The sequence below is a fragment of the Zingiber officinale genome, chromosome 8B (assembly GCF_018446385.1).
Source record: "Zingiber officinale cultivar Zhangliang chromosome 8B, Zo_v1.1, whole genome shotgun sequence".
NCBI lineage: Eukaryota > Viridiplantae > Streptophyta > Magnoliopsida > Zingiberales > Zingiberaceae > Zingiber > Zingiber officinale.
In genome coordinates this window covers 114,487,877-114,499,175 of record NC_056001.1, presented here as the reverse complement: position 1 = coordinate 114,499,175, position 11,299 = coordinate 114,487,877, and the positions used below count along the sequence as shown (strand labels likewise).

General features: G+C 47.6%; 1 long non-coding RNA gene across 1 annotated transcript; it reads left to right on the top strand.

Moving 5' to 3' along the window:
• The first annotated feature begins 10,766 nt into the window (after positions 1-10,766).
• On the top strand, positions 10,767-11,299 carry LOC122014385. Its single transcript, XR_006120660.1, has 3 exons — positions 10,767-10,875; positions 10,975-11,059; positions 11,254-11,299. It is a non-coding gene; the product is annotated as an uncharacterized LOC122014385 (long non-coding RNA).

The following is an 11,299-nucleotide window of genomic DNA, read 5'->3' as shown; positions in this document are numbered from 1 at the left end:
ATTTCCGTATTACACCTTGTCCGTCACATGTTCGCTCGGATATTGCGATTAACCTCTCTCGTGATGGCCTTGGGTCGGATACGGCGCGGACGTTGGGGGCGAGCGTTTTGTCTTTTTGTCACAGTGAAAGAGCTCTCAGTGGAGAATCGTGAAAAAGCTCTCAGTCAGTTAGAGGGAGTTAGAGAGAGAAGCTCTGGCATCTCTCTAGAACTCCGGTGAACTCTTCACCGGTGAGGAACGAGGGTGAGCGACTATTGCTGGGAACAGGGTGCGGACAGAGAAGGGGGGTCAGAGCCCTTGGAGAAGGCATACAGAGTTAGGTGGCGATGGTAACCTTCCTGTAGCACAGTGCCGACGGGAGGTCTCCGACAATTCTTCTAGGAAGCCTTTCAAACCTCCGAACTCACCTGCTCAACATTTGTTCAGAGAGTGTGGCTCTACCGTCGCGGCTGGCAGCTGACGACGGCGACATCTGCTGGCAGACTGAGGGGTTGGAGGTCTGTGGTCCGTCGGAGGGAGGAACAGTTGGGTGGCACGGGGTGCAGGTTAACTACAGACTGAGCACAGCACACAGATACAAGCACATCATACAGAAGGACACAAGCACAGATACTAGCAGGCACTTAAATCGGCGACGCAAAGACGGTGATCCGGCGACGCGAAGACAGTGATCAGGCACTGGCGACGCCAAGGGAGGTAGGAGCTAGGAGAAGAGCTGATACGCCAAGGGGAACGCCTTCTGGACAACCTTTGCCTTGAGTGTTAACACTGCAACGCATCATTCCTGCACACAGAAACTAGCATAGGCACAGATAATAGTAGATACGGGGTACCAACAAAGCTTAGACGACGATCAGGCACTGCCGCCGAGGGAGAACGACATCAAAGGAAGCGCTGCTACAGTATCGGCGAGAAGAGAGCCTTCTGGACAAACCTCCGCTTTGAGTGTCATCACAGCAGCGCTTCAAATCTGCTTAGTGTCGGCGTGGGAGCTGACGGCGGAGGGAAGAGAAGGACGATGATCATCGCCTGCCGCACCGATCGTCGCCGCATCGATCGCCGCGCCAATGGGTGTTTGCGCAAACCCTAGCATCGACCAATCACAGAGCAGCAACTATAAGATAAGGATGCACGAATCTCGAGGTTAGTGTGCTGTGCGTTTTTTAATACAACGAATTCTTGGATCGGGTCAGGGAACCAAAATTTGTTAATGCGAGATCCGCTGTTCGTTTAACTTACTCGACACTGTAGCATCATTTGCTCAGCTTCCGGAACGTTGGAGTCAACGGAGACTTGTCTTCGTACCACGCATCTGAGTCAGCAGTTACTTGACTGAGTCAACTGAATCCTGAGGTGCTCGTGAACGGTCAGATATAGTCCCTCACGGAAATTAGTCAAAGCCCTAGATCAGACGGTGGTGAGGTGCTTGCGCTCTGTACATCTTCTTTGCTCTCTCTCTGAACATCTTCTTTGCTGGAATCCGGAGGAGCCAGATGGTGGGGCTGTCGCAGCCGCCGGCAGCAGGCAAGACAACCTCCGGCGACCGAGTGCGTGCATGGAGGCCAGTGGCGAGCAAAGGCTCCAATGCAAATCCAGAGCCATCTGGAACAACAAAACGCTGGTCGGACCTCTTCAAGGACAACCACCACTGTAGTGGAGATATGGCGCTTAGCAGGATACAGAAGCAGGGAACCAGGGCGGTGCTCTCTTGCAATGATATGGAACCAATTGAAAAAGCTATGGGGCACTGTCTGATAGGGAGGTTTATTGGACGATTCCCGGGATGGCGTGCACTGCTGGAGCTGACACATCGCTGGAGGGCACCACACAAGATGTTTCACCACCACACCCTCTCGTTAGTTTTAAAATTTGAAACGAAAGAGGATACTGATCGTGTGCTGCAGGGTGGTCCTTATGTGATGCATGGCTGTCCTCTATACATGAAGCTCATGCCGTAGTGTTTTAGCTTTCAAATTGAGCCACAAACGTAGATACCACTCTGGATGCAAATATTTGGCCTGCCACTGGACTGCTGGACACATTTAGGCCTCAGCAAAGTTGCGTCAATGGTTGGCAACCCTCTCTATACAGATCGAGTTACCAAAGACAAAGACAGGATTAGCTTTGCCAGGGTCTTGGTCGAGGTGGACATCACTAAACCGCTACTAGAGAGTATCCCAGTCACCCTACTAGATAGCAGAGAACTAGATTTGCATATTACTTTTGAAGCTGCCCTTAAATTGTGCTTAAGATGTAATAAACTAGGGCACTATCAACTAGACTGCCCTACGCTGATGGAAGAGGCAAACTTGGAAGAAGGAGAATTCATATTGCCAGGAAAACAGGCTGCAAGGCAAACTCGGACCACAGGAAATGGCACACTGCAGACTGGCACGCAATCTGAATTTGCAATATCTACTGGCACGCTACAGCATAGAATGCTGAATGGAAGTCAGGAATCTATGGGGCAAAGAGCAGGTGATCGGAACACACAGGTACACCACAGAATCGCTATGAAGGAAGTTGGCAAACAGGGGGAAGATTATCAGACCAAGAAAACTATTCAGCAAGCTCAAGTTTCAGCAAAAGAAAAGGGCAAGGAAGTTACTGATATAAACAACTTGACAGGTTCCACAGCTCATCACCAAGTGCAGACATCTGGGTCACGATGTAGAGCAGGGGAGAAGCAGAAACATGTTCAGAAGGAGAACTTATCACTTAGTCACACTACAGCTAAGGTCAACTCTGTAGCTGCGAAGGAACAGACTGCCCTGATGGCCAATGCACAAGGAGCTTCTACGTCACAACATCAGCACAGCCAACAAGTTCAGGTAGTAGGACCTAGCAAAAGAAATGGACTGCAGTGCACTGAGGATTATCAACAAGCTAAGACCAATTCTGGGCAGCGAGCTGGCCACCGCTTGAGTTTCAAGATAAAAAACAAAAGAGCAAAATCAGTGCATCATAAGCACAGACGCAGGAACAAACAGAATTTCAAAATCAAAATCATGATCAGATGCAACCAGAAGGGATAACAGGGAAAGGAAACCTCACAGATACTACTGCAACTGATCGGAATTATAGAGATAAGGTTCACTGTAGCGTATCAGGCAGTGAAGTACTGAATAGAAAGCAGAATGGAGGATTTGCACTGGACCAAGCTTGCCGAAGGTTATCAGACATGCACGAGCACAACCAGCAGCACCAGGACACCTCGACTCTACAGCACCTAGACAAAGCTATTCCTGGGGTCATACCTGCACATGGGCCTATACAAGTAGTTTATGATGATCCACAAATTAAGCCTAAGGGCAGCATGGTGACAAATCTGACTCCAAAGATAGTAACAGGAAGGGTCACAGCGAGACAATTCCAATCAGCAATGCAAAGAAACCAATTGCGAGTGGGATTCAAAGTTAGTAGCCGTAAACATAAACCAATGTCTAGCAAACTCAGTACCAGGAAGAAGCAGAATCTGTACAAAGCTTTTGACTTGCACCAAAACTTGGCACAAGATTTATTACAGCAATCAGTACTGGTTTCCACTACTCCTCACCTTAGCAGCACGAAGGGAGACTGCATCAGGGGCACAGCAGAGATGGGGGCTTTTGAAACCGCACACTGTCAACCCTTTGCTCCTACTGGAATTTCAGACACTAGAAAGGGTATTCAGATTGGTGATCACATGCATCTGCAAACTGGACAAGAAGGAGAACAGCAAGCAGAACATGATCTGCAGCAAACAGATTCACACTGCAGAGAAGAGGATCAGCAGGCACCACAACCTATCCTTCACCATCCAAACCAAACAAGGAAGCAGAATGAGACTCCGGAATGCACAAACTGCAGGCTGAACTCCAGCAGCTCGTAGCAATCAGACTCAAGAGACTGCTCTTCACTGATGCAAGGATTTATTGATACCAGTTATGCTGATAGCAGTCCTAGTAATCCAGATTCAGACGCAGCAGTGGAAGAAGGGCCGCAGCAGCAATGGACAGTGTAGACAAGGGCTCGATCAGCTAAACGGCAGATGCTTGCAAACCAAATGCATATTAGAGTAATGAATGGACAGGAGATTGATCTGATTTCAGCGTTGCCTGCATCTGATTTTCACCAAAGCCTGCATGCACACAAACCAGTAAACAGAAAGCAAAATTCTGCAATTACAGAGAGGCTGGGAACAGTTCAGAAAAGGGATACCAGGCAGAGTTACAGCAGATACCCACAGCAAGTTGGACAGTTGGATCATCAGCATAACAGCACACAAACGATGCAGAGGAAAAATAGATTTCTGCCAAGTAAAAAAGCAGGAAACAGCATGCAACAGGGCTGGTGTCAAATTGTGCAGCAATGAGATTGGGATGGATGATAGAGTTCAAACTCGAAACCAAGCGGCAAGACGGTCAAGACCGTCTACCTCCTCATGAAGATTGTTTCCTGGAATGTGAGGGGCTTTAACCAAGCTCCCAAACAGAAAGAGGTGCAGCGCTTCTTTCTGAGACACAAGCTAGCAGTGATGGGTGTGCTGGAAACAAAATTAACAGAACTGGCCTTTCAAAGACTGAAAATCAGAAGGTTTCAAAATCTGGAAATGCAACATTACATCAAGGAGGGCTCCTCTAGAAGTAGAGTATTGGTTATTTGGGACCCTCACAAAGTCACCTTTGGGATAACAAAGTTTGATGAGCAATATTTACATGGATATGTTACCAGTGCAGTGACACAAAAGACCTTCCAGATTACATTTGTTTATGGGCTGCTAAGTATCAGTAAGCGAAGGAGCCAATGGGAAGGATTGGATATGCTTGGGGAGAGCATGAGCACGCCTTGGATACTCCTTGGTGATTTCAATTCCCCAATCTCAGTGGAAGACAAAGAAGGTGGCATGTCGGTAACTGCTTACCAAATCTCAGATTTTCAAGACTGTGTTCTACATAATGGTTTAGAGGACTTACATCAAGTAGGTTACAAATACACTTGGTCAAATATGGAGGTCTCTTGCAAATTAGATAGAAGCATGGTCAATAAGATGTGGTTGGAGCAAGATATGAGGAGATTGGCTGACTACTTAGCACCGGGTTACATCTCGGATCACACTCCATGTGTGGTCACCATTATGGCAGCTATGGAGCAACCAAAGAAATCCTTCAAATTCTTCAATATGTGGACCACCCATGACGATTATAATAAGGTAATGGAGGAGCAGTGGGCAAGCATTGGGCTGGGCACATTGCAGGGCACGACACAGTTCAGGTTCAAGGTGAAATTGCAACGGTTGAAAGCTACTTTTAGGCAGTTTAACAGGCTACATTTTCAGCACATAAAGGAGCGATCACTACGGGCGCAAGAGGAGCTTCAAAGGATGCAGGAAAATGGCTACACTACTGGGATTTTTGAGGATGGATACCAGCAGGTCCAAAAAAAGAGCAGACCAACTCAGCAGGGCAGATTTTCTATACTGTAAACAGAAGGCTAAATGCAATTACTTTAGAGAGGTGGACCGGAACACTACCTATTTCCATGCCTTAGTTAAGAGAACAAATCGACGAAGAGAAATTATGGTGATTGAGAAAAGAAATGGTGATATCACAACATGCTTGGAAGAGATAGCAAATGAATTTGTGGAAACTTTTCAAGGGTTGCTTGGCACAAGTCTACAAAGAACACCACTCACCACCAAATGCATAAGTTTTGGAAGAACCTTAAATCTGGAACAGCAGGGCAGTTTGATAATGATGCCAACGGAGGAGGAGATCAAGAAGGCCCTCTTTAGCATAGGTGACCAAAAAGCGCCGGGTCCGGATGGGTATGGATCAAAGTTCTTCAAGCACTCATGGGATCTCCTCAAAGGTGAATTGGTGGCTACAATAATGGAGTTCTTTCGACATGGGAAGCTTCTCAAACAGTGGAATCATTCCCTCATCTCATTAGTCCCAAAGGTTCCACAACCAAGTAGAGTAGCGGATTACCGACCCATCTCATGTTGTACGGTGTTTTACAAGATAATTTCGAAGATCTTATCCTCTAGACTTGCTGATGTTGTTGAGCACATATTTCACCCGGCACAAGCTGCATTTGTCAAGGGAAGGAATATCACTGATAATATACATTTGGCACAAGAATTGATGAGGAATTACACAAGGAAGAGGATTTCTCCACGGAGTATCATGAAGGTAGACTTCCAGAAAGTTTTTGACACAGTGCATTGGGATTTTCTACTGGAGGCATTAGCAGGGTTGCAGTCCCCCCCCCTCCCCCCCACCTACATTGCCTGGATACGTGAGTGCATCACTACCACCAGTTTTTCAGTGTCTATCAATGGAGGCATGCATGGGTACTTTAGAGGCGCTAGAGGACTGAGGCAGGGTGACCCACTATCGCCATATCTATTTGGGATATGTATGGAGTATTTGGCTCGGATGTTCAGTCAGCAGACACGGAGAGCAGATTTCCATTTCCATCCAAAGTGTCATAATCTTCGGATTGCACATCTGGCATATGCGGATGACCTTCTTTTCTCCCGTGGTGACCGTTCCTCCATTAGTATCCTCATGGGTTGTCTGGAAAACTTTGGGATGATGGCTGGCCTAAGACCAAATATCAGCAAATCTTGTATCTATATGGCTGGAGTAGAGGACGATGTGAAGCTGGAGTTGCTTGCCATCACAGGGTTCCAGGAGGGAACAATGCCTTACAGATATCTTGGGATCCCGTTGGCATCAGAAAAGTTGAAGATTGCGGACTACAGCTCACTGATTGATGCTTTGAGCCGACGGATTAATGCATGGCCGAAACTTACCCTCTCTTATGCAAGAAGAGCACAGTTGATCCAGTCTGTCCTGCAGGGGATGGAATGCTACTGGATGTCGATCTTGCCATTACCGATAGGAGTTGTGGAGCGTATCTATAGCTTATGTCGGAGCTTCTTTTGGACATCCAACCACCCCCATTGCATGGTTAGAGATGTGTAAACCCAAGGAAGAAGGAGGGTTGGGATTTAGAGACTTGGTTGCTTGGAACACCGCTTTATTATCTAGAGTGTTATGGCGCTTACATGATCAGCAGGATGCTCTCTGGATCCGATGGGTTCACCACACATATTTACAGGACACCGACATTTGGGGATGGAGGGCAAAGCATACTGATTCTCCGCTGCTGAAGAAGTTAGCGCAGATACGAGATCGGATGGTCACATCAGCTGGTTCCATAGAGACAGCGAGGCAGATCTTGCATGGTTGGTACAATCAGCACACTTTGACCCATCGGGATATCAGTCAGGCCTATGCTTTTTCCGTGATACTGGAGCCCGCGTGCCATGGGCAGGGACAGTTTGAAAGAAGCACATCCAACCCAGCCACAGGTTTACCCTATGGTTACTTGCGCACCGTAGGTTGCCTACCAGGGATCGGTTGGAGTACCTAGGGGAGGCCGACAGGGTTTGTGTTTTTTGTAGCAGTGAGAAGGAGACTCAGGAGCATCTATTTTTTGGATGTCTGCAGATACGGCAGCTTTGGGATCGGATTCGAGCCTGGTTGTACATGACTCATGAGATGACGACATACCGGAGGATGTTGCGGCTCTATGCGCGACACTACCGAGGGACAGGACTGTTGGTGCGCGCGCGTCATGCTACGATGGCTGCACTGATACACTACATTTGGCAGACGCGTAGTCGCTTGAGGTTTGAGGGCGAGCCGTTTGATGGGGATCATGTCTTTTGGAGGATCCAGACCCATGTCTACCGTTCGTTGGATGTCAGCCTAGATCGGATACTTCACCACCCGCCTTGAGATCCACGGAGCCAGACCTGCCACCTACAGCTTTGTACAGCTTCACAGTCGAGATGCGCACCTACACAGCTGTAATCTTATTGCAGCTGTGCAGCTGCAACCTCAGGCAGCTGCACTTTGTGCAGTTGCGTTCTGTGCAGCTGTGCAGTGCAGCTGCACAGTTTTTGGCTAGATATTAAAAAAGCTAATAGGTTTTGCACGGTGCAATTTTGCACTGTGCAATTTAGTTTGGTGAAAAAAAGGAAAAAAAAAAAAAGTAGCTGATAGGTTTTGCACGGTGCAATTTTGCACTGTGCAATTTAGTTTGGTAGGAATTGTATTTTGGAAAAAAAAAAAAAGTAGCTGATAGGTTTTGCACAGTGCAAAATTGCACCGTGCAATTTAGTTTGGTAGGAATTGTATTTTTCAAAAAAAAAACTGATAGGTTTTGCACGGTGCAATTTTGCACTGTGCAATTTAGTTTGGTAGGAATTGTATGGAAAAAAAATCGTGTTGTTTGCACAGTGTATTAGTTTAGTAGGATTGCACGGTGCAGGTGCAATTTTTGCACAGTGTGGAAAAAAAAAATTGCTGTAGCACAATGTATTACTTTGGTAGGATTGCAAGGTGCAATTTTTGCACAGTGTAGAAAAAAGAAATTTGGAGAGCATCATAGTATTGCTCAGAGTGTATTACTACCTTGGAGCTTCTTCTGTGTATATGGAGCTTTCATCCATGGACCTGCGCATGGAGATCACCTGTCAGGCCACACGGAGCTCTGGAGCTACCTTTGTGCATTCCTCGGAGTCGAGCTGCGGGGTGAGGAGACTGTGAGGGCCCCACCGCTTGTTTTTTGTGGGGTGGGGTCATTGTGTATTATTCAGGGAGAGAGACAGTATAGTATATATTAGTGAGAGTGGAGACATTTTGTATGGTGAGAGTTATTTTGTGAGAGAGGGCCCATTTGTGGGGGGATGGCTGTGAGGGCACATTGGTGAGAGGCGGTGTGGTGATGTACATTGTGTTGAGTAGGGCTGAGGGGGAGAGCTAGGGGTTAGGATGGTGCATAGATTCACCATAATGATCTATCTAGTCCGCAGCAAACGGCTCGCGGTAAGGACACACCAAATCCGTTTATAGCTGACCACTTGCTAAAAATGGGGCAACGATCTATGGCGGGATGATAGCCTAAGTGTGCGGGCTTTGACACTTACACGTACCACTCCACACTACGGTTGGACCGCATGCTATAGCAGACAGTGGAGTACACTGCCATGGACAGGATGGCACATGCGGATGAGGCTGAGGATGAGTTATAGGCCGGACTGGTGACATTCATGATGTAGACACTAGATGGTTGGTACTATGGACAGGCCGGTTGCAGATAGCAGACGTATGGCAGGCAGGTTGCAGACAGCGCAGGCTAGTGCCATGGAGTACGAGATAGTGGGGTGGACATTTGCGGATGGTACAGTGATGGTGCTTGTGACTTATATGGTTGGAGGGTGGTGCAGCGAGACAGCAGGACATGGGTACGGGCTACTACAATCCAACTCCATGCACGGACTGATACTTTTTGAGTGGTTGGTATAGTGAGAGTGCATGACATGTATACCTCTGATTGACAGCAGGACCTGACACTTCGTCAGAACTGTCTGGATATCCTAGGACATGATTGTACGTCTTTTTCTTGATGATATATAATTTACCTTTCATCAAAAAAAAAGTGAAAGAGCTCTCAATGAGTCATTCTTTCCTCCCTTCCCTTCCTAGAGAGAGAAGCTCTCCCTTCTCTCTAGGAAAGGAAGCTTCTGATTGTTGCTAGAAGCAACTCCACGGCACGTTCTAGGTGGTGGTGAGGGAGGGGATCTTCCCCTCCCTCACCAGCAATGTGTTCACAGTCCACATATGCGTCGGCGATTGCTCCGGCGAGGTTTTCCGGTCATTCAAGAAGGAGAGCACGAGGAGCTTGGAAGACTACTGCCATAGACTCTTCACCGGTGCAAAGGAGGGGGAGGTTCTTGGGTCCGGCCTCCTCCGATCGTGCAAGGACACTACCGCCCCACACCACCACCAATCGGAGTCATCTTGGAGCATGATCGGAGAACTTGGCTTGACATGGAGGCGAGCCACAATGGTTGACGATCTGGGAGTTGGGGACCAAAGGGGGCAAGCAACGACAAGGTGAACAGCGAGGAGCGCCTTCGTTACAAATCCGCCGACAGTAGCAAGTCTTGTGCCGACGATCGTAAAGGGCTGTTTTTTGGCGTACAACATAGAGAGCGCTTGTAAAATACCGGAAAATAGGCGAATATTAATAAGGGAATTTTCCGGAATTTTTGGACATTTTTCGGAAATTTTTCGGAGCTCGTACAGACGAGTAACGGGGACAAGTACGGGGCCGAGAAAAAAAGCCTGTTTAGGCTACCCATTTATGTGAGGAAAAGTTTATTTCCTTTTCCTTTTCTAATTCTTTTTCTTTTTATTCTTTTTTTCTGATTTTCCTTTCTTATTTCTTTTCTCCTCCCCCGCGTGCCGAGCCATTTCCCCGACGCCGCCCTTCACTCTTCTCCGATCGCGTGCCCTAACCGGCGCCGCGGCAGTTCCCATCTCCTTGCAATTCAAGCCGTGGTCGCGGGTTGCATCTCCTTCTTCCCTTTCCTTCTTCACGCCGTCCCTGTGCCCTTCTCCCCTTCCGTGACACCGAAGCCACCATCGCTGGTTTCGCCGTGCCCTAGCCGGCCGATGCCATCTCCTTCCTTTTCTCCTTTGCCGACGCCGGCGACCCAATCTCTGCCCTAGTTGAGAGCCACCGTCGACCGCTCGGAGCTCTAGTCCTTGCCGTGGAGTTCCTAGCGCCGGCTGCTACTTTTTGTGCCCTAACCCGACGCCAGCCACTCGAGAGTCACTGCCGATTCCTTCCCTGTGCCCTAGCCGACACTTGCTCCCGAGCCACTCCGACCACCACCGACTGTTGATCGAGCAGCACTGCTGCAAATCCTTTCCGGCACCTCTATCCTTCCGAGCAGTGCAGAGCTTGGATATTCTTCTCTGTTATTGATCAATCCTTCCTTGTGGTGGATCAACAAACACAACTATGAGTTAGGTAAGGATTTCTGTTAACGTCAACAGTGTTATGGATGGAGGTATGCTACTATAAGGTTTTCTATTAAGTTGGATTTGGAATTTGTTTTCCAATTGGCAGTGAACGGTCTGAAGTTGCTGGATTTCGGTCTTTCCGTTGTGAATCGAGTCTGTTGCCATCACAGACGACTGAAGGAGAGTTAGAGGTAAGATTTATGGTTTTGATCTTTGTGGTAGATTATTGCTAGATGTATTAGCAATAATTATTGACGTAAGTCTAGAAGTTATATAACGGTGTAATTGGGGTTAATGAAATTAACCCTAACTGGTCGATGGATTTGAAATTAGTTTAGCTATTTGATTATAATTAAATTTAGCTAAATTATACGGTTTATTACAGGACTTTGATTCGAGACGAGCATCTCGACACCCGAGTTGGACCATTT